This window comes from Oreochromis niloticus, linkage group LG10 (assembly GCF_001858045.2).
Source record: "Oreochromis niloticus isolate F11D_XX linkage group LG10, O_niloticus_UMD_NMBU, whole genome shotgun sequence".
Classification (NCBI taxonomy): Eukaryota; Metazoa; Chordata; class Actinopteri; order Cichliformes; family Cichlidae; genus Oreochromis; species Oreochromis niloticus.
Genome location: NC_031975.2, coordinates 6,124,766 through 6,149,211, shown reverse-complemented (window position 1 = coordinate 6,149,211; position 24,446 = coordinate 6,124,766). Strand labels below are relative to the sequence as shown.

Below are 24,446 nucleotides of genomic sequence, written 5' to 3'. Positions count from 1 at the left end.
AGAGAGCGCTGTACAGTCACAAATCTAAGCAGACTTTACCACAGAAGTATTTGACCTGGCTTGATAATGAAAGAAGACAAGACTGTCAAAAACACTATGGTATATGCACACTAAAACACACTTACATAATAACACATGATCCAACGCAATGCTCATCAACAACAATGCTGCACTGACATAGTCCGACCGCACTATGTGAAGTCTTGAATAGTGTGACAGATTAGTGTGGGATATTTGCTGACAAAGACTAATCACAGATTCCGCTCTGATCATGAAGCAGATCTGCCACCATTTAGTAAAAAAAATAAAAATCATATTATCCTATCAATACTGCTGAAGTCTGCTGCGTTTTGAGTGTCAGGAATAAATGTTACCAGAGGGTAAGTGTGGAAGAGGGAGACGGAGAGGGCAGCAGCTTAAAAGGAATAGAATACACAGAGGGAAATACCACAGGAGACGGCTCATTTACCAACAGAGTCTGCCAAATCCCGGGAACCTAGACTCAAAAGCACCAAGGTTTTGATCTTGTGAAACATCAAGATATAAACTAAATTGTATCTATACTAAATGTAGATATGTCTAAATAGATTATTGGGTGGTATTGTTATTCACATAGCATGTATAAAACAGGTAATAGGAGATATGGCAAGACTCTGGCAGGTATATCATGACTACATTTGTACAGGGAGAAAAGAACTGCAGCCCAATGCTAAAAAAGGGGAGACTGGTGGAGGGAGAGGAACTGAAAAATATGGCGAAGATAGTACCTGACTCCCTGCAGGGCCTCAAGGTCTGCAGAAAGCTTTGCATTACGATCCTGCTCCTCCTGCAGCTGCCTCCTGAGTGTGCGAAGCTCCTGCTGAGCTTCCACCTTGATATCATTTGCTACGACCACAGCCGTCTGGAGGTCTGCCTGAAAACGACGCCACTCCTCCTTTTCATCCTGAAGGCATAAACATGCAGAATCATATACAGGTTATTCATTCTGACAGAAAATGACTGAAAGACATTTTAATGTAGTTGAGATGGAAGAATGACTGGTCCTTATATGAAGGGAAACAAGAGACACTACATGCATTTTTTTATATTCTTGTGAATATCCAATCCACCAATTACTGGAAAAACTAACAACTCATCAGTGAAATTTTGCTTAGTTATTTTAGACCAGAATTGAGTATGAAAATTCACTTCAAGACATAAAAAAAAAGGGGGGGGGGGGGATCTGATATCTCAACTTCAAATATCAAAAGGTAGACACAAAAACTTTTTGGCTTCCTCCCGGGAACAAACATTAAGAAAAAAAACAACAAAAAAAAAAAAACAGGACTTCCCTTACCACTGTGGTAGAAATCAAAAACATCCAAGCACCCAGTTGATGACACCCAGTTCTATCTCTCCTGCAGGCCTGATTCCTCCTTCCCACCTTCTTCTCTTACAGAATGCTCATCAGAGTTAAAATCCTGGTTCAGCTCTAATTTTCTTAAGCTCAATGAGGATAAAACTGAAATCCTTCTTATCGGCACTAAATTCAACCTACTGAAGGCAAATCATTTCACTCTCACTACTGATAACTCCACAGTTTTCCCTTCACCTCAGGTTAAGAGCCTTGGTGTCATCTTAGACAAGCTCACTATCCGATAAATCTCACATCAATGATCTCACCCGTTCTGCGTATTTCCGTCTACGCAACATTAACCGGTTACGTCCTTCTCTTTCCACCCAGTCTGCATCCATAGTCTTGTGCATAGTCTCATTACCTCCGGCATTGACTATTGTAATTCTCTCTTGGATGGTCTCCCCCAAAAATCCCTCCATAAGATTCAACTGGTTCAAAACTCCGCTGCCCGAATTATTACCAAAACCCCCTCCTACCAGCACACAACCCCTACCCTTCAGGAACTTCACTGGCTCCCTATGAAATTCCGAATAGTATACAATCTCCTTTGCTCACCTTCAAGGTCCTTCATAACCTTCATAACCTCCTCCTTACCTTTCTGACCTGTTAAGCACTACCTCTTCTGCCTGCTCACTTCGATCTTCTTCTTCTATCCAGCTTGCTGTGCCTTCTTTCTGCCTCTGCACCATGGGAAGCAGTTGCTCTGCTCCCAGGCTGTGGAACTCTCTACCCCCAAATATAAGAAACATTGGTTCTCTCTCCTAGTTTAAATCTCAACTCAAAACCTATCTTTTCAAATCTGCATATTCACTGTGAACTTATTGTTTATTTTATCGTGTGGTTTTTTTTTTTTTTTTTTAAATTGTTCTTCATTTTGTCATTGTTCTACTATGCGTTTTATTCTATTGTTAAATGTCCATAGGTGTCTTGAAAGGCGCTTTTATAGAAAAATGTCTTCTTCTTCTTATCAAATTGGTACATAGATTTGATAGATTTGGTTTTTTTTTGTTTGTGTAGTCTCTGCATTAAACTGATGTCAACTAAACTGATGGAAGAAGCTGCCTGTCTCAGGACCCCACCGGCATATTCTACAATGCTACTGGAACAATGTTTAGTGGAAAGAAGACTTATTAGTCTCTTTGGCAAAAAAAAAAACAAAACACACACACACACACACACACACACACACACACACACACACGGAAAAACTGAAAAAAAAATCACCATGAACTTAATGTGTTACTCCACCCAAAATTTCTTCCTTGTAGGAATTCAAGGACAGCTGTAAAAGAATGGCTACGGTTATGTGAACTAAGCTGTAAACGCATAACTCTGTGACAATTAACACAATAATATGGATGCTTGCATGGCTGACAAATGCCGAACCCGAATATGGCATTCAGAAAGGCATGAATATCGTGTTTTTTACGAATACTTATTTCGAACAAATACTTTAAAAAAAATATTTGTATTCGGGAACAAAAAAAACTTTATATCAAAAAGCTGAGTTTCCTTATGAGACCGCAGTGCATGAGCGGATGAGTGAGTGACGTGTGAAAAAGGTGACTGACACGGGCTGCTCCACACAGCAACAAAGCTCAGCTGAGCGAAAAAAGACTGAACTGCATCACTATTTTTGTTGAATAGACTTTTTTGTACCTTAACTGGGTTCCGGAGGGAGTTTATAACTTTCGCGAAGATCGGGAGATTAATCAATTACGCTGCATTATTGACGTCTGCAGTCGGGTGCTCTCCTGTTCGCTCTGTTTATGTAGCTCTGTTAGCTCGGTAATTTTTAGACAATAGGCTGTTGACAGAGTAACGTTAAAGTTCGGTTTAAAAGGATAAAACAATGCTTGTGTAGTTGTGTCGAACTGTATGCACTTGTGGGAGTTATATGGTACATTTAAGTTACTCTGTCTTTTGCAGACAGCAAGATGTAGGCTGTAGGCTAGTTAACCTTAGCATAGCTTCCCGTTGTCCATTCACTCATTAACTTAGCTGAAACTCCCCACATGGATTTGGTCAACCAAATGGAAAAGAGTGTTGCTGCTGCTGAGCCACCTCTTGGTCCTCCACCAGCCAAAACAACTTGATCAAGTTCTGTGTGGAAGCATTTTACACTCAGTGCTGCATATGAAACCAAACTGATGTGTAATGTGTGCAAAAGTCAGATCAGCAGAGGCAGAGATATCAAACATCTGTTATGCATATTCACATGCACTTAAACCATCTTATTCCCGGTACTGTCTGCCATAATATATATATAATTAAAGAATACTTACACTAGCTACACCCCTACCTACACTATAACATTAATTAGAAGTGTAATGCAAAAAACTGGATTTTGACGCCTATTTTGAATTTTACTCGAATACAAATACAAATACTTTTCCCCCCTCAACAAATACAAATACCGGCTGCTTTGCACATCTCTATTAGAGAGCTACCAAGATGTGAACTTTTAAAACTCAGTAGATCAGGTCTGCACACTTCTTACCTTCATTTGTCTACTCATAACTTTCAGCTGCCGCTCTGCTTCAGCCTTCTGCTCCTCCAGCTTTTTGACCAGATCTGCAACAGTAAATTCAAAGTCTTTGAGAACTTCTGCCCAAACACTACCATCGCTGAGGTCCTGCTTACCATAGGTTTAATAAATGAGCATGCACTATGAGCGGCACAGTTTTCAGTATTGTGGAGCGCAACCAACTTACAGCTTTACATCTATTATATAAGTAGCAGTGTCTAGCAATAGCAATATCAGACTAAACCCATCCACTATAATTTGCAAAAGTCTGTCAAAACACAGTGTGTCCAGCCATATGAAATTAGCCAGCTGCAGTAATGGAAAGTCAATGACAGATGAGTTACGGCATGAACTCATTTTGCATGGCACTTTTCTAGACTCTCACTTGCTAGTTTATGAGCTTTCATTAATGCAGTCTATTCCAGCACTCATTTAATAAATCTTACCTTTATGAATCTAAAGCTCAGTTTTTGTTAAAACTGTTTAAAGATATGATGTTTCACCACTGTGGACACGTTTCTAATATTTTATGAGCATTTATGAGGACTTCAAGTTATGACTGAACCCCTATTTATATGAACTTACTTTCCATGTCCAAGACAGCTTGGTTGGTGTGACAGTTAACAGCCCTCTGCTGCTCCACCTGGTCCTCCAGCTCAAATATGGTCTCCTTCATCTCCTTCACCTGGTTCTCAGCCTGGATTCCCACCTCCTCCAGGGAAGCCACTTGGTTACATAGCTCCAGTTCTCTCTTCTCGGCCTGCTCCTGAAGCTGCTGGCATTTTGCCTCCACCTGTGTACATGTAAGCATACAGCTTACGGTGACTTTAAGAAATCATTGCACAAAACAGACGTGCGGTTAAGTCGCCTTTGGTTAAAGAAAGAACAATAATGGATTTTACTGTATATATGTCAGGATATTAAATAAAAGGTGCTTGCTTCATTTTTTACCACAACTCCTCAGTCATCTGACATCAATAATTTGGCATTCAGCGAAATGAGTGACATGAAAGATGGCCCCAACTCTGACTAGTTCTGATTACATCATGGTGGTTTTTGCTCCACTGAAAGCTGAAGTCAAAGTTCCACTATGATTGCTGCTTTGAGAAATGACCTTGTAAAGTCAGTCTTTGACAGAACAAGATACTAAAATGAGACAGTGATGTAGTCACGCAGGACACCCTCCAACTGACACCATGTGGCTCTAATAGATCAAGATGTTTGTAAGTGAACTTATGGAGTGGTCCCACCCTCACACCCATGTGTCTGAGGAGAGTTATGTGACTCTGAGGGTCCACCCTACTGTTGGCACCACAGTCACAGCCCAGTAATGACGACATCACTAAGCATCGGGTGACACATTTTACTTTGGAACAACAACTGCCAACATGACCCCTAACTCATACTGTCTCAGCGGTTCTCGGATGTGTGGTGTTGTAGGGGAAAACCAAAATGAATACTGAGGAAACATATGAAAATCATTTAAGTGGCAATGAGTTCATGCATTGCAGTGGTGAGGTACTCAGTACCAATTTAATGGTCATGTTCACACCAGTGTGAGAGAAGTTTGTCCGCAGTCACACTTAAGAGTTATGAAAAATCACATGGCTTTTCCTTTCAGTCAAATTTTTAATCATTAAGATTCAACACTCTCTTTTAATTATGAAAACAAAACAAATTTATAGCAATAAGAAGTTCTGTACTTCTCAAGTACAATATATGCACAAGATTACAAGATATTACGGACAACTATGGCTGCTGTGTTTTGCAATTCTATACACAGCATACAGTAAGAGTGGATGAACAAATTGCTGTTTTCGTCACAGCAAGTCATAATTGACATCACAGGACCACTTTAAAAACAGTCCACAGGATCCATTCTAAAACTGTATGGATCGGTTGAAATGATCAGCGTTGAATTTTGATACGTTTATTAAGGTGAACTTGTTATACAACTGAAATTCTTCAGAGTGGTTATGGCTTAATAAATCAAACATAATTAAAAGGACTGTGTCCAAATTCAGGGCTACATCCTTCGAAGGACCCGGCCTTCCTGGTCTACGTAGGCCGCGTAGGCTGGAAGGGCAAGGCTATTAAATTGGACGGTCTAGCCTACGACGCGTGGTTTCTGTTACTTAGCAACCACAACATAAGCAGCTACAGCTGTGGTGGATGGCATGTTCGACAGTATCCATGATTTGTCATATTTTATTTACATTATTACATCTATGTAAGCAGTTTCGACAGTCTACAAACATGTCTGTATGCATCAGATCAGAGTATTCATTAATTCACACACCGTCTCTTCCAATTTGTTTTTATACACTATTATTTTTGTTTAGGAATTAGCATACACCTATTTCTTGGTCAAATTTGTCCATAAGGAAACATCATAAATGAAGTTCTTACTGCTCACATGCCACTCAGTTGCTTCCACTGAGTGTACTAACTACAGAGAGCCAAGATATGAATACGAATAGTTTCCAAAATGTCAAGCATATTTTCTTTATAGTGCATTTATGTGTTTAATCAACTGACCTAGTGAAGGTGCAATAAATATATTATGAATGCCAAGATGGAAAATATGTTATCAATTTTGCCCGTCTCTTACCTTAGACACAGAGGCTCGCACATGCTCAGTCTCAGCCTGCGCCTGAAGCAGCTCCTGTCTTAGTTCTGTCAGCTCCACTCCCAGCTTGTCTCTCTCAGTGTGGGCTGTCTTTAGCAGAGTCTGCAGCTCAGTGTTGTCACTAGCACTTTGCATAGCCTTCAACTCAGTCACCTTTTGCCTCTCAATGTCCACTTGTGCCTTCAGCCTGCTGTTTTCCAGTCTCAGACCCTCAGCTGTCGCCCTCTGATCTTCTGCAGTTTGAACTGCCTGACCTCCAGCTTCCAGCTCTCTGTCCAACTGGGCTTGCAACCTGTCTAACTCTTCTCTGAGGCAGCGGACCTGGCTCTGGGCCTCCTGGTGCTCCTCCTCCAGGGCCCGCAAGCTGCCTGTTAGTTGCTGCTGGATGTCTACTAGCTTCTCCCGTTCAAAGCGTGAACTCTCTACCAGCTCAGCATACCTCTGCTCCAGTTCGGCCAGTCGAGGCCCCTGGCTACCCAGCTCCTCCTCCCTTTGGGCCTGAGCCTGAGCCTGCTCCTGAAGCCGGACAGCGAACGTTTCATTCTTCTGGGCCAATACCTCCAGACGCTCTCTCTGCTGTTGGAGTGAAGTCTGCAGGAGTCGTTTCTCATCAGCCAGACGTTCATTCTCAGCTGTTAGCTCCTGCACCACTTGCTGCTGGTCAGCAAGCTCCTGTATTGTTGCCTGTAGTTCCTCCGATGTGCTGTGGTGGCTCTCCTCCATCTTGTGAATCTGTTCAGTTAGGCTCTGCAAGGAGATGTCCTGACCTCTGGCACTGTTAACTGCCCCTGCTTGATCAGTGCTCCCACTAACACCACTGCTTGCTGATTCTGAGTGTGATGGGATCTTCTCAAACTCTGAGGAGTCAGGTGATGGGGACCCCTTGGTGATGTCAGAACTGGAAGATCCAGAGGTTTTGAGTAGGCTGGCAGTAGAGGGGAGACTATGCTGTTGCAGAGCTGAAGAGTCTGAGGACAGGCCATTCACCAAAGGGTTGGAGGAGGTGCTTGTGTTTGTACTACAGATAGAAGATGCCTCCAAGCTAAGCAGCTTCTCCTTCAGTGCCTGATTCTCCTCCCTGAGGGCTGCCAGCTCCCTCTGAAACTTCCCATTCTTCTCCCTCAGCTCCCCAACCAACACAAGGGCCTCCCCCATCTGTCCTTGCTCACGATTGGCTGCAGGTTCTTGAGGTGAAACAGAATTGGATGAGGGTGAGGAGGAAGCAGAAGAGGCTTTACCCTTACAGCGTTGCAACTCCATCCTGAGATTGCTGATCTCTAGGTCTTTAGCCTTTGCCTCAGCAAGAAGCTCCTTCACCTGACTTTCCAGAAGACTCTTTTCTTGGCCCTCTGCATCTGCACGAGATTTGGCTGAATTACGTGTCTGCCTTGTCAGGGTGGAGAGGCTGGAAGTGCTGGCACTGGAAACCAGTCTCTTTGTGGAATTGCTCTTCAGCTGGTCCCTCAAAGAGCTGCGATCCCTTGTTATGGCAGAGGGCATATCTCTAGGAGCTGGGATTCCAGACTTCTTGACAGTTTGTACACCTGAAAAAACACACAAAAAAGTACATACTGAAACAGTGTTTAATTATCCAGTGGCAAAACTGATTAATAAGTGTAAACAAAATGTTTCCTTCCCTTGGTCAGCTACACAGCCACTTTAGCAGACTGTGTCGGGGACCACTTGTTATAAAGACTTCTTAGATGTCAAAACAAATCTAAGCCTCTACATCTGATAGCTGCTAAAATCATAACTATAACCTTCAAACGAACTACATTCAACACTGAGTAGCTAAATAAGTAGAACCACTGAAAATTTCATAAAACCAAGACAAACAATATTATTTACAAGGATCTAACTTGTTAATTGTGTTTAATAGCTAAAGTGGATCAAATACTCATTTAATTTGAAACTAAAAAATACACAGAAACAAAAGAGAGTCCACTTGAACTGCAAATGTAAATCCTGTGATGATACAGAGTACAGATTTATAATTTGCGATTCGTCCATTAATAAACTTGTTTTTTGTAGTATTATTATGTAGCAGGCTTCACAAGACAAGTGGAGGTTAACAGAATCAACATACCCCAATGCTAGAACCAGGAATTTGTTAACATCATGTGATGACACTAACTGAGCAGACAGTGCATTGCATTCATACTTGTATTATTCAGCACATGGTCACTATACCCTATTCACATATTGTTCTCTGTTTGGACAACAGTACATTTGCCTGACACTGTCTGTTGCTCGCTGTAACCATTCATGACTGCAGCAGAGCTTAACTGCATCAATGTGGGCCGCAGCCGTGAGGCCTTTCCAGACCCCTCTCAAATATGAAGAGTATTTACTGATGCCTGGCGTGAGTTGTGTGCCGCCTGAAAACGCTGTATTGTTTGTTTTCAGATCATCAGCAAACAGCGAAACAGACACAAGGGGCCTGCTTGTTTCAAAGGATGACAAAGGTCCCTGTGCACGTGGAGCATTCAGGCACAGAGCAGTTTAAGCAGAGCACAGACAGAGACAGAACTGTCTCTCTCTCTAATACATGCAGCTTCATCTTCAAGCCCCCAAAGCAAAGGCTAGACAGGCATCCTGTGAGAGGAGACGGATCATCACCCAGAGCAACATGCGCACACACTTCAAGCATAGACACGTACAAAACAGAAAAAACCCTATACCCCCATGAGTTCTTTAAGTACTGTGCCATTGATGGGCTAATGTGCACAGACTATCCCCTCATTCAATTAGGTATAAACGATGGCAGAACCTGCCAACACTGGCACAACTTTTGGGGTACAAAGCTGTTTAAGATTCCTGCAGTGAGAAGCTTTGCTGCAAAAGCAGAGCAGTAAAACCATATCAACTGTATCAGTTTTCAATGATGACCTAAAATCCTTAAACAATCAGATTTGAAAGACAATCGTAGACTATGCAAATAAAGAATAGTAGCATGGGCTCTGGACACTGTGTGTTGTCACTCCTTAAAAGATCTGCCACATGCCTGAAATGAAGGCATGCTACAGTTTATAAATGCAGAACTTCTTATCCTGTCAGGTAAACTGAGACCCAGATCTTCACAAAGATCCAAAGAATTGCATCAACATTCGCAGTTACATGTCTGCATTTCACAAATGATAAAACCATGACTGGCAGAATGAGGACAGAACGCACTCCTGAAGTCCCATGAAAGATGTTAACATAAAATCAGCCCTGAATGTTTACTACATTTTACTATGCACTATTGGAAGAATCATCCATACGTGGGAAGAATAGAGGAATACCAACTCATATTCTAATGATAGGTGCTAATAAAGAGAGGCTAAATAGGTCTATGTGAGAGAGATTCTGGAGTGATTAAGATCAGGCTATTTCCTTGAGAATGACTGATGCCAAGAATGGGACTGTGGGCCAGCCTTCCATTTGCTATCCCTTCATGTTTTCTTCTTGCTCTTAGTGAATAAAACCCAGATGGAGCACATGAACTCACTCATCTTTAGATCACCCACCTCTTTAACCATGACATCACCACAGCTGCTTCATGTGCACAGAGAAATGACACCAGTCTCAATGCCAGCAGTTAGCACATGCAAAAAGAGACACTAGTATACAGAGTCCGGTAGTTACAGAAACAAGCCTTGGATGCAAGGCTCCATATCACAGGTGCTTTGCACTCCAATGTATCCAAATTCTACCAATTACCATTAATTAAAACCACTTGAAGTATGTTTCAGTCAGAAATATTACAGTCAACAGAAGACTGATATTTACATCTGCAATAATTTATACGTGATGATAGTTTTGTTCCACAAGCTATCTATTCTGCTATGTGCATAAATGGAAAGTCAGAGGCAGGGAGAGCAGCAGCAGGACACAGAGCTGACACTGATTATGTCAGATACAACATGAAAGTAAGAGCTGGGGTGGCAGTGGGTTACAATGTGGCTTGGAAATACATGCTGATAGAGTTTCAGTAGCATGCTCTATATGAGATTTGGTAATTGGATGAGTAGTCGTAGATTGGCATTGAGATCAACCTACTGTCTGGGATTTATGGCAGGTTCGGAACAGTTTTAACTTCCTTAAGGTTACTGAGCATTTGATATTACTGCTGACAGGTGACAGTATTTTTTTAACATTTACTACTCCAGTTAGTTTGTTTTCAAGTCACTAGCTAGAGAATATTTATTACTTTATACTAAAACTACCATCCTAATTGGCTAAATGTGGAATGACTTCCTGAGAAGAAAGAGTCTAAATTAGAGTGTTGTCAGTGATATAAAATATGATAGCTGGTCAAAGAGTGCAAATCCGAAGAGTCTTTACTGAGATATTACAGTTGAGATGGACATGAAAAGGCACTTCTAAATTCCTTATAAATAACATGAATTTCACGAATGTCCAAGAACCAAGAAAGTAAACAAAAGAACTATTAAAACATTTAACCATCACGTTTTCTGAGAGTAAAACATACCACTTTGTTACAGACTAATGAAAGAGAGAAAGCAGGTGTGTTAACATCACTAATTAGGGGTCCCTCTCATCACTTAATTCACACAATACATTACAGTAATCTGACTGTTCAGCCAAAGCAGTAATATTAGCTGAGGGCATGAGCAGGAGAGAAAGCACAACACAGACTTGATAGTTTTCAGGGCACATTAAAAACTTCTATTTCTAATTAATCTATTAATGTGCAAGAACTATATTTACTGTAGGATCTTCAAAGAATAACATTTCCACTGTGGGTGTGCAAGTGCAAACCTTTCACAAATCAAAGCTAAAGCAGAGGTAGTTAGCAGTTATCTTCTCCTTAATTTAGCACCGTCTTTGATGTAGGTCGCTCAGATCCAGAATCTTTTATAGCTACATCTGAGAAGCACTAAATCGATGAAAAGGAATGGAATGGGCAGGTAAATGGCATACTGAGGGCTGTACCTCCTCTAGCAAGGAATAAATCTGCATGCAGTCTATGGAGACTAGCTCTTATAAATAGGAAGATAAAAAAATACTGGGAAAAGCGAGCTTTGAATTTTTATATACAAGCTATACCACCACCGTTTATACAGCAACTACAAAAACGGCATGCATGTTATTAAGGAGACTGCCCATATGAAATAAATGTGTTGTTTACATTAACTAATTATCTAACTGACTCAAACAGAATGACTTCCAGTAGCGCAAACCTTTTTAAAAAAATGAAAAGTCATCACATTAATGCAGAGTACAGGCTTTTTAAAATTTTGCTAATGAAGATAAGCTTTCAAATCACAGTAGGAGCCGTATGGATGGACACAGTCCAACACTGACCAGTCAACTGCAGCTCGCCTGCCAGCCAGCCAGCCTGCCAAGAGGTGACAGAGTGCACAGTGAGCAGAATGCACAAAGCCTTCAATTTACAGAGCAGCAGGATCATGGGTGAAGAGTCATGGTGAAATAATGACTGCAGGTGGTCAAGTGTCAGACAGTTGGCACCTGAAATGACGCGTTGGCACCTTCACTATAATAAACAAGCTTTGGAAGAGAATCTCTTACTGCCACTCATCCGTCTTCTCCTCTGGCTTCCAGGAAATGTGATGTGCAGTTTTCCAGTCAGGTGGAAGAAGAAAGGAGAGACAGAAACACAGTCTGTGTGTTTGGACTTCCTGTTGTCCCACTGACAGGACATGAAATAGGTCAACAGGCGCCCTTCAGTCAGATACCAGGACTCAGGCATTCCTTTCTTGTTACCAAAGAGGAAGATAGACAGAACTGAGGCTCCATGACTGCCACACTGACTAAGCAGAGATTAGTGTGGATGATGAACTGTGTTACAACAGCCGGTCGACCACTGAAAACCATTAAAATCATTTTTTAAAACATAAAAGATGCTTTGGAATATAGCACAAACATGTGTTTCACAACAATTCCTTAAAAATACCTCATTTTTACACCTGCTCTCATTCAAGAAGCATATTTAATACAATGAGACAATGGATAATATCTGAATAATTGAAGTTCCTTCAGGTAAGTCTCACTACAGTCTAATACCTGTCTTAAAAACCATGTTTCGGTACAAAGACAATTTGAATTGTTATCTGCATTTGGGATACAACAATAAATTGGCGTTTACCTCATTTTTAAAATTATTACTTTGTAACACCAGATTTTTAGCTAGTTTTTACCAATATCAGGAAATGCTTCTAAGTGGTTGGCCAGCTACTCTGCCATCAGGTTTATGGCAGAGCAATTGTCCACAGTAGACTTTATTCAAACTTTTATTACTAGGCTGAAATGAAGGCAATGAACTGCTCATTTACTCATAGACAAAGAGCCTCAAAGCATCAAGCCTCCCCAGTCTCCTCTGCACCTCTCCTCAGTGCAGAAAACTACCCCATTAATCTGACGCCATTGGTGTAACCTGTCAGCAGGTGACATGTTAATCAATTGTGCCAGCAACTGACCGTGCAAACCTTCCACCAACTCTTTAAAGAAGACATAATGTGTGCCAGACTGAGCTGAGATTCTTGTTTCTACACGAAAAGTGTACAGCTCTCTGCTTCCTCTGCAACTCAGCAGGGAGGTGCACCGTGAGAGCTGGCAAGCCAAGGAGGGACACTTGGCCTGAGTTCTTTGGCTTCTTTAATCATCTTGATTGAATCACTGCAACTGCCCTGCATGCTAAGACTTTTAACACAGCGCCCTAATGCCGATCCACTTGGCTTTACATTACTTATAGAGCCAATACCCTACAAAAGAAATCCAATAGCACAAGCCATGAGTAGGCCAACTGAGAGGGAGGATTTCTCTATGCTCCACATGGAAAATAGTTTAACACTGGACTCATAGAAGGATCATATGGCATTTTACAAGCTAGTGAGTTTAAGGGATCAGCCAGTGTGATGGGTTAGAGGTTGTCATGAGTATTGCTTGATTTAAGCTTCTGATGATTTCCATCTGAGCGTTAGTCCTTTAGAATGACTACTACAAGACTTGGACTGAATTAATCATCTGTGATTTGCTCTCCTGGAGTAATCACAAGAAGGCAATAAAGCAACATATTCTGGAAATATTAAGGAAAAAATAGAAACTGAATTAGCAACTTTACAACTTCGAATCTTAAATTACACAGAGGAACTTTGGCATTTTCTGTTAGCCAGAATCAACTTTGATGTCCAGCCAGAATCAATAGAAATGAAACAGATTTTATATAATAATGCAATATATCTATGCACAGTTCAGCTGTAATGAACTACTAATGCAAATTCAAAATATGAGCTAGCTCTAACCAAGTCTGCTGATTTTCCAGGGGATGGAAAGGACAACAATATTAGCCGTGTCTCACAATGTACAATTACTCTCAAACTCACCATGTTCTCAGCACCACTGAGAGTACCGAGTGAGTGAACCCCGTTGTTCCATTTTCTAGTATGACCAGACACTAGGGCCAAGATTATTAACAAGATGACACCCAGTATAAAGTGACAGTTGTGTGAGCTTTCTTTGGCCTGTTGTTCCTAAGACAAAAACTGGGCTAACATTGACAGAAAGGCCAGGATTATCATTCCCAGACTGAGGATGAACCACAGCCAGCTGCTGACAGACATACAAACCACATCAAGTCAAGTTTGATTTGGTATGCATTGAACACACAATCACAGGCTTAGTGGCTTGCATGTCAGATCCAGCATTCTTGTAATGGTGTCCGTGTCATATATGTATTGTTAGTTGCCCTATCATAAATCTTTGTGTTTTATGAGCTCAGGGATGAAGGCAAAAAGAAAAGAAAAAAAAGTATCAACTTTGATGTCCAGGCTACAGCCTCTGTTACACAAACAGGACATTTAAACAGCACACGCCTCCCTTTGCAAACACAAAGCACTACAGCATGGATGGTGTATTTACTGTGCCAATTGCCCACTGCCACGGAAAATGTGACTGGTGTTACTTCCTCACCGTGTCCTGACTATCAGAAGTTGGACAAATGTACTTCCTCATCATAAATCCCTGCTCTGTGTGAATTTGCTCTGGTATGCCATTCACATGGCACATTATTCCGTGCCCTTCAACATTCTTTGGCTTGGAGCAAAAGTCTGCTCTGAATGGGAGCCCAACCAACAGGCAAAACAGCACAAACAGTGACTGTTACCATTTAAAGTGTCTTAATTGGCAAGTCTCAAAATATCAGCTCTACACTAGAATTAGGAGACTCGGGGGTGGTCTGGAAATCTTATTTTAAAAGCTTGCTAAGACAAATCCATCATCAGTTTTGGTTGCTATAACAGTGTCAATAAGCAAAAATATCCCAGTGTTTAAAGGAAAAGGCAGAGGTTGCTGTATCTCTGAAATGAAACCAAGCCAAGTAAAACTGTGTGAATCCTAAAAATTAGATTCCCAGGAGCATACTTCTACTTAAATATACAAAAATACATCTTCTGTGTCAGTTCACCAAGACCCATACACAAACATACAAAAAAATGAGTGAAAATAAGAAAAATTTTCAGTAGTGAAACAAGTCTATTTATCCACACATACACTGTAGACAGACCGAGAGAGCTAAAGGTAACGACATTTTGATTGGTGTTTTAGGTCATTCCAAATTAAACATAAGAGCCCTAATGTTGCTGTAACACTAATACACTGAGTGTGGACAGAAAGAACAATGTTATTGTAATGACAACATGCCAACTGCCACAGAAATATTAGGCTCCTCTACATTTTTGGTCGTGTCCTCACACATTACAGCTACCTCCAAGCATTCCAATCAAAATTCTGTAGAGACCATCAATGTTTGAAATTCCCATTTTTGACCAGATGAAAATCACAACAATCTATTTGACCTCATTACAAACCATGTCTTTAACCTTTTTTTTAAAAATTCTTGAGCCCCAAACGTGAATAATTTACTGAGTTGTAGGCCTGAAAATAGTCCCACTGTTATTGGATCATATTTCACAGACAATTCATCAACAGCCGACAGCTCGCTGACCACAGGTTTGGCTGCTCTCCTGGTCAGGAGAGAGGGAGCCTTGTTGCAGTAGCAGCCATCAGTGTGGTTTGCTCGTGATAACGACCCGCTTATCACTGCAGCAGACAGTTCACTCCTTAGACTTCCACCATCAATCAAATCTGAACAAGTTCCTCCTGTTCCCACATTTCTTTCCATTCTTCAGGCACCAGAGCTGTTATTCTCCTTTTAAATCCCAGTCTGACAAACCTCAGCTGGCCTAACTGTCAGGGTGTAGCAGAAAGCTAATGGAGGAATTACAAACTTCACTGTTTTCGTCCATTAATATATTGTTGTTTAGCAGATGGTGACTGGTGACTTTATTAAAGCCTAAGTATCTTTTTTTTCTGTGCATCATTGGCCTTATACCTCTTGGCATATCTTAAGCCCAAGAAAAGGCATAATAAAAAAATATTTCAAGCCATTTGATGATCAATTTTCATTTGCTATAATAGCTCAGTGTGGGTTGTTAATAAAAATAGGCCCTTCAATAGCTAATATAGCAGAAGGAATGTTTAATTTCATAATGTAGGTTCATGAGGGAGGCTGGACCAATCATCATCATCAAGTATGTACTGCATTTAGTAACTGCATCGTTTATGCACTTCTCATAGCTAAAAGAGAATAACTGATTATTAATCCATCATATTACCAGTCCACTCCAATTCATTTCCACCACAAATACTTCTACACTACCTGTAAAACTGTACTTTGCACCCACATGTTGCTTAGTAAACAGGTAAAATTTTGTGAGATCAAAGGTAACATCAACTTTCTTAGTCCTGCTTTTAAATTCAGTATCAGCAATCTTTTGTGTATAATGTATTAACTGTGTGCTCCATGCTGTATGTACACTGGAAATACCTAATCTTGTCAAGCAAGCTGCAGCCTGCAACCACTGCCTTCCAATCTGAGCCTTCTGTGCTTTATCATCCAACAACACATGCCACTGCTATGAAATGATGCAGTTTACGCCCACCACTGATAAAATACTGTATGTGTGTGTGTGTGTGTGTCTCAATGACCTGGGTCTGGTATTTACAGAGCCACGTCTAAATATGCAAATATAATCACATAAGCGCATAAAGATGTGATTAATGTCTTTGTTCAATACTTTATATGAAGAGGCTTCGCACACAAGATGCTATGCTAATTTTGCTACAGAAATGTTGAAAGCTTAAGATGTGAAATGTCCTGGTTGTCTGAAGATCAGCATGAAGTGCTGCTGAGAGCAGTTCAGAGGGACTGAAATAGGAATCTTACAGTGGCACAATGAGCTCGGGGCATTGGAAGGATGTGAGTGTAATGATCTCCTCTGGCAGGTTCCCTCATGCTTACTGTCAGGCAAACCTAACTCAGTACTTGCCCTTCGCATATATACAAATACAGATCTGCGCTGTCTGACTAAATGCAGAAACACACCAGATCCAAAACCACACAGAGACAACGTAGAAGAAGAAAGCAGCAGCAAACTTGTAACACGCTTAAACAGCTTCTATAACTCCAGGGCACATTCAGCCAGCGCTACAGTCAGCATTCATTAATCAGGACTTGTCTGTTAAATGTACTTACATATTGCAAATTCTATTCAGAAAATGTCCATCTTTCTTGGGGTTCTTTTTGTTTTACAGAGAAGACAAACGAAACACAAAGATGTGATGCTGACACAAACCACGATACAAGAAGCAGACCTGACTCCGTTTCCTCCTGCCTCCCTGCTTGGTTCCCCATGTTGGTCCGCTCCGCAGCTCCCACACTCCACACCGGAGCAGACTAATCCAAGAGTCCGTGGCTGCGGGGGTAGAGGTGTATGTGTGCGCACGAGTAGTGGGCTTGTTTCTTCTGTTCAGCGCCCACAATCAGCACCACATAGAGAGGATGCAATAAGAGATGTAAAATCCTTCTTTTTCTTCCCTCCTTCTTTTCTCCTCTCTTTTCCAGGACTATACGAGTGTGTGTGTCTGCATGAGCATGTGTGAGGAGACGGGCTGCTGTCCCATCAATGAGTGAGTGTGAAAGTGTATGAGTTTGTCCTCCAGGATGGTGACAGTATTTCACACTGGCAGGCGGGTGGGCAGGCAGGGAGCGTCGTGTGCACCTCATTATAGCTCTGATGACTGGAATCAGCTCAGAGGAGGCGTGGCTTCCTCAGCCAGACACAAAAAAAACCCCAACGTACAAACACACACACTTTAACACACCTCCTCCCTCTGCTGCCAGTCAGTTTGCTCTCACTAGTACCAGCTGAACAATGGAGAGATGATCTGTCCCTCAGTGGTATGAAAAAGGACAAGTATGAGCCAAAGAAGAGGGTGGAGGGAAGTAGGAAGGAAAGAGAAGCAGGAGCAAAGGAAAGGCAACATTTGTATTTTTTGGCAGATGGTGGCAGCTTTTGTCTTTTCTTTTCAAACTTTCTTCCATGCCTGCTCCCACATGCAGAATTATAAAAATATAAAGAAGAGAAAAGTCTTCAAAAATGGGAAAAGGAGATGCGGGTGTGAGGAGTGTGTGTCAGGGGCTACCCGAGGCTTTCACTAGCATTTTCCCCTACAGTGCAACCAGCAGGGAACAATAGCATGTGCGTGTATGTGGGTTCACCTACATGTGTAAAAAGCTGGGGAGTGATAGTCTAGATGTGGTGTGTGTTCTGTCTTCTCTCGTTCATGATATAAGTACAAAACTGTAAAGGAGAATAAATTATGATCAACTATAGCAGCCTCTTTTTTAGGGTCCCCAAACCTAAATGTTGAATAGATTAGAATATACCTATGTGTCAAAATAGTACTCTAATATGTAAGGCCCTACTCTGAGACTCCAAAACATCAAAAGCACATGGATGTATTTCTTCAATTAATTCTTTTAAGTTAACATTCATTTTTGTTGCACCATATTATTTTTTTTTTAAAGCTACACGTGACACAGATAAGCACTGATATTTTTAGGAGTATGAGCGTCTCTGTTGCATAAGCTCAGAGCTTCCGGATTATTTTCTTTCTGCTGAAAAGAACTGTGGAAATGTAATGATAAGCAGAATAATAATGTAAAGGGCATTTATAGTTGTACATTTTTAGTTCAATATAGTTTTGAATTAGAAAATATTATTAACAGAGCAGCCATTTAAAAATTCTCTGGTAGCTGCAAGGAAGGTCTAGTTTGCTACAGGATTCTGCCCACGTCAGCCTGAATATTCAGCCCTTTGATACAACACTGTACGGGTCTTTTCATATCGTATGAATGTTGCATAAACTGCTTATACAGCTTCCTCTTCCTTTCCTAATATTTTCTTCTCTCCTCCTCTTGGAGCAGCGCATCCACCTTTGTAAACAAACATTCCTCTAATCCAACTAAGAATGTTCTCCTCACTGCAGGATGTTCATTTCTGGAGGTCCAAGAGACCTCTTTCAAAATTTGGCAAGACCACTGCTCTTTGTCTAGTGTCTTTCGGTGACTCGCTGGGGTCACGGGCTTCTACACAGAAGAATTTCAAACTTTGAGCCAAAACTCTGGCCAGCAAACCTAAAAAGGGCAAGATGCATTTAGTCTGAGTTGATCCCAGATACAAGAGCAAAGCTATAACTGCCTAACGTAAGCTTCTTTTCCACTGTATGAAAAATAAACAGAGAACACAATCCTACTGTTTTATGATCATTATGGGAGACAAAAGAAAGAGATAAACAGTAATGGTACTTTTTACATCTCTCTGTATATACAGTAAGCATATACAGTCCTGTGAAAAAGTATCAGCCTCACGTCTTAAGTTTTATGCATATTTCTCACACAGATCATCATCAGATCATGTTTAGATATTAGACAAGGTTAACCTGTGTAAATACCAAATTTGTTTTTTGGATAATAATTTCATTTATTAGGGGACAAAAACTATTCAAAGCTACCCAGCCCTGTATGAAAAAAGTATTTACCACATTTCTTGAATCACAAATTAATTAATTATAAATAAACACACTTTTTATAAACCCGGGTTAAATTTCAGAACCCGGGTTTATAAAACCCCCCCGTCTTATGATTTTTGGAACGACTCGGTCAAATGTTGCTTCGGCATGAGTTTGCACAGGCCATTCATGTTCAAAAAACCTCCGCACAAAATTCCTCCACAGTGACATGAATGACTCACTGGAAGTGATCACAAATGCTTGATTTGCAGGTCTTGCTGATAAGGGTAGCACAACCAGTTTTTAGGTATAGGAGCCAATTACTTTTTCACATAGGGGCGGTTAAATTTAGATAGCTTTTTCCTTTATTAAAGGAAATCATCATAGGAGATTTCTTATATAAATACTGTAAATAGATTTGAGCTGTGTAAACACCGAATTATATTGTAAAGGTGCAAAACTGTGTCATCATATCATATTATTGCCGTATCTCATATCATATCTTGCCTTTTGTATTTTTTCAGGTTATTTTTGTGTATTATTAATTACTGTTTGATGATCTGAAACATCTAAGTGTGACAAATATCCCCCCAAAAAACCTAAGGAATCAGGAAGAGTCCAAATACTTTTTTACTGCACTGCATGTCTCACTGCTTTTCATTGTGTGTCTGTTTGCTATGGCTGACTGCTTATGCTGGCTGGGGTGTCTCAGTGGACTGTAACACGTTTGATTAATTTATCTGACAGATACTCTTTGAGGAGCTCTAGGACCATACCAGTTTTCCTCCTGCCTGACACAAGCAGACAGGGCCCTGCTGGGACCATGTGCTATGGCTGAGTGTGGTGTCTGGGTTGTGCATAGTACAATTTACACACAGTATGGGGTCCATAATACCTGAAGCACACCTCTGTCTCCTGGCTCTGCAGATCACTGACCCTTAACCATTATCTGACATCTTCCTTTTCTTCAGACAGTGATTTCAGGCACTATTAGAAAAATGACACAAGCTATAAGCTCATTAATAGGAAACAAAGTCAAACTCTATCAGGTTTAGCCAGCTAACCTCAACTCCATCACTGTATGACAGGCAAGTTCACAAAGAAGACACTGGATCTTAATGAATGAATGAATGACATGTCATTCAGGAGAATTGCAGAAGAAACACAAAACACATTAAGGTGTCTGTACTTAAAAATGTCCTGCTCTCAGAAACTCCTCATGTTGGTTGGAGTCGTCAACTTATGCTCCTACAAAATCTACACAAAGGGAGTAAGAATGAGATACGATGGGATATGAGATTAAATACGGCAATAATATGATATGATGACAAAGTTTTGCACTTTTACGATACAATTCAGCTCAAATCTATTTATTTACATAAGAAATCTCCTATGATATTGGCTGGCACATTGTCACAGGTGTAACACATGATAACAATTTCATCTTCATAATGATAGCTGTAACTTTTGATAGAAGATCACAAGTTAATCTCTAAAAATATTAGATAAAAAAATGTATAAGAAAGCATCATATATGCATGTACTATGACTACAGCTACAGCACATCTCAAACCTATTTATACAACAAATCTATATTACATTATTATATTAATAAGAGATAACGTCTTATGACAGCCATTGCTACTTAAAAAGTCAGTGTTGCTCACTCTCACTCACTGGTATAACCACTGAACATCACATGACATGAAAACACGTGATCAATAAAGGATCAATTAAGGTGGATAAATCAAGGAGTGTCAATATGAGTTGAGTCTTTGTCTAATAATAATAATATTAATATTACTAATATCATAATAAATATTAGATTACAATAATCTGTTGTTGTTGTTTTTTTAAACCCTGACTAAACAAGAACTCTGATCACACAAACATCAGTGACCAGTGAACGCATCAGCTGCACAGATGCGAAAGAAAGCTGTGATCCTTAGAAGCTCCCATTTATAAAGTTATGCATTTTCAGTCCCGAACATGCTTGTTATTTATGGAGCAGGGCAGCTTCATCTCCCCTGTTCCTGCTCACTCGACAGGGACTCCTCTGAGTGAAAGCTTTACTGAATTATTGATTAGGAGTTTTAAATAAGTCATCAGGATGAGGCTGGGTTTTAACCCGTTGTCTAACAGTATGGTAGAGTTGGTAAAGTGCCAGAGGGGATAAGGGGATAGACTCCATTAGAAAAAATAACAGTTTTGACTCATTACCATGACATGCTGTGAGGGTAGGCCACAGCCTGCATGGGACAGACAAAGGTGGGATAAGACTGGCAGTCAGAGGAGCTTTTTTTTTTTTTAGAGACTGCTGTGAGTGTGTCTCTGCCCCATGACTCCATATTTTTCCCCATTACACCTTCCCTACTCAGTATGACTCCATTCTTTCTAATCTTATGAAGTAATGCAGTGTTTGCATTACAAAGCCAATAACTAAGCAGATAATAACTACACAGAGATGATATTTTTTTCAAAGATTACAATAAAACATGAGTTTAAATCTATTCAGTTCTACGGAAAGAAATATCACAGATCAGTTTCTAAAAAACTGAAGACCGTTGCATGAAGGTGAATTTGCTCCCTAATTAGCGCAGGAATTATGTTGTTTGTTTATCTTCCAAAAGTGTGCACGATATCATATCTGACCCACTTCTCATGAATCTCTAAAAATAATAAATTATGCATTAGTTCTTATTAAACAATAATATTCTTTACTGACTTTTGCACAAAAAACAAGAGGTTATCGCATGGGACAAATGACTGCTTAATCGTTTCCAAAATCTACGTGCGTGTTTTCCTATTTTTTTTAAGGAAACTGAAACCTGCTTGAAAACACAGGCACAAAATACAGGTGAGAAAAGACTTAATTTACTGCTTGACGCGTGTGATGACAGTTCTGCTGCAGTGTGCCTTAGAGCCCAGTAAGCCTTGATGGCTTCATGTCAGTACGTAATGTCACTTATCCGCTAGGGAGCAGCTCATGTGCTTATACCCCACATGAAAGCTGATGGTATCACTAAGGCAAGCCTCATGACACATTACAGCGTCAAAGTCAACATTTTGATCCCAAAATGTCACAATGCAAATGTTGAATATTTTACTTCTATGCACACTCAAAAAGTAAATCTTCTTCAAGCAGATATTTACTCTCCTTTCACATCAATAAATGCAAACATCCAAGACATTTCCGAGCATTACATCACAAACTGTTTGAAAGGCCACAAAGCATCACCCCAATCTATATTCAAAGCCTGTCATTCCCCACTGTGAGAATATTTTGGAACTCTGATTTAGTATTGAAAGCAGCAAGCTAAATGAGGATTGCCAAAAGTTGTATGCAGGGCTGACCGTCGCTGCCATTTCATGTGTCACATTTCATTCTCAGCATGCTCAATGGCTTTGCTTTTTTGACACATTTGACACATCCACTTGTTGTGTATCTTCATATGTCTTGACATGCTCCGCCTCACTGCAGGTGCATAACAACACAGATGGCCTGAAGGGAATCATACAGCAAAAACATCCACTCTTGTCACATTTGTCCTACAACTACACACAAGGTCAGAATATGCCTGTTAGCCTGGGGTTCCCTTCAGAAGTTAATCTCAACTGAGTGAAAGCAGAGTTCATATTTTGATGAAATCTATTTGAAGAGACCAACATATTTGGGGATTTGGGCACATAAAAGAAAAATGAAGATGATAAAATCTTTCAGATGTTTTCATTTCTGCACATGAACTAGACACCAATTAAGATCAGCAACTAGGCTGAAAAACATTCTCAAAGTGATCTTGTGTTACACAAAAAGATTATATTTTCGCTGATATAAAACACAGTCTTACCCTCCTGACAACCAGCCTATTCATTTATGTCATTTGTAATGGACACTTGTTTTTGCTCTATATCCTTTGACTTATTCGAGCTACCCTACCAAGTCCTGGTTTACTAAATAGAGGACATCCTGGGCTTTCCATTGATATCTCATCTGTTTTTTGGGTTGCCTCCTTTAGCTCCAAAGAGGCAGGAAATCACAAAAAAAGTTCAATGGGAACACTTTTTTCCTTGGTTCTCAGGAGGATATGACAGCATGACAACCATATTTTAAAGAGGTTTTCCTCTACGGTATATCTCTGTATTCAAATTGAATTGGATACTAGAAATTTCCAAGCAAAACTAGGCCAAAGCAAGTTTGTAATGAATTTATCATGAATAGCACAAATTGGGCATCTGTTCTTGTCCTTGGGTGTGAAAATGCTTTGAAAAAGCAAACTTTGGTTAATTAGAGCTCAATCCAGTGAAAGCTGATCATGGTCTAATTGTGTATGAAAGAACTGAGAGCCTCACTTGGCTGTGATTTCTGAGCTCCTCTGGAGTCTTTTGTCAAATAGAATTCAATTATCTGCGCTTCTGCACAAGAGCCCTTTGAAGAAGAAATTCACCAGAGCGCAGCATCCACACACTGTGTGGATGGGCTGCCATAAACAAACACAGCTTTCTCCCACACAGAGGACTTCTAAGGGTATGCACAACATTAATTACTGCAAACAAATCCCTGTCATTATCACCCATCATATTTGTTCTACATGTAATATGCATTTTGCCATCATGTAGCTGTTGTGTTTAATAGCCAATGCAAAGTTTAATACCACCACACAAGGTCTTGGATAACAAGATACTTTTCATTCAAGTTACTTGCATTCGAACTTCCTAAAAGGTAAAAAGTACTACACTGAGCCACCATATGCTCCCCCAATTAGCATTGATCATTTAGTCAACACCATCTTAGCGCTAAAACTAAACCTAACATTCAACCTAGACATCTTTCAGTCTGGGCAGACAATGTCTTATTTCATCATTCAAATGTTCATTATATAGCTACTGCTGCATGACCCTGTGCATTCTGTTATTGAATAGCCAAAATTTAAATCACAAATTTTCAATTTTTCGTCTCCATTTCATCCAAATACTTATCAATAAAATCTAAATTTTACATAGTAAAATGTCTCACGAAC

The 24,446-nt window shown here is 40.3% G+C and overlaps 1 long non-coding RNA gene across 7 annotated transcripts in view; it reads right to left on the bottom strand.

Moving 5' to 3' along the window:
• The window catches only part of LOC106096598 (cytospin-B), a 72,686-nt gene that overhangs the window by 29,834 nt on the left and 18,406 nt on the right, over window positions 1-24,446 (bottom strand). For 6 of the 7 annotated variants that reach the window (XR_002059559.2, XR_002059554.2, XR_002059561.2 and 3 more), the window contains exons 4-7: window positions 6,535-8,096; window positions 4,509-4,716; window positions 3,897-3,970; window positions 768-943 (exon numbers count right to left, since the gene is read on the bottom strand). This is a non-coding gene — a long non-coding RNA (cytospin-B). Of the gene's footprint in view, window positions 1-767; window positions 944-3,896; window positions 3,971-4,508; window positions 4,717-6,534; window positions 8,097-17,229; window positions 17,620-24,446 lie in introns of those variants that run through there. The other variant, XR_002059560.2, reaches the window with a different exon arrangement.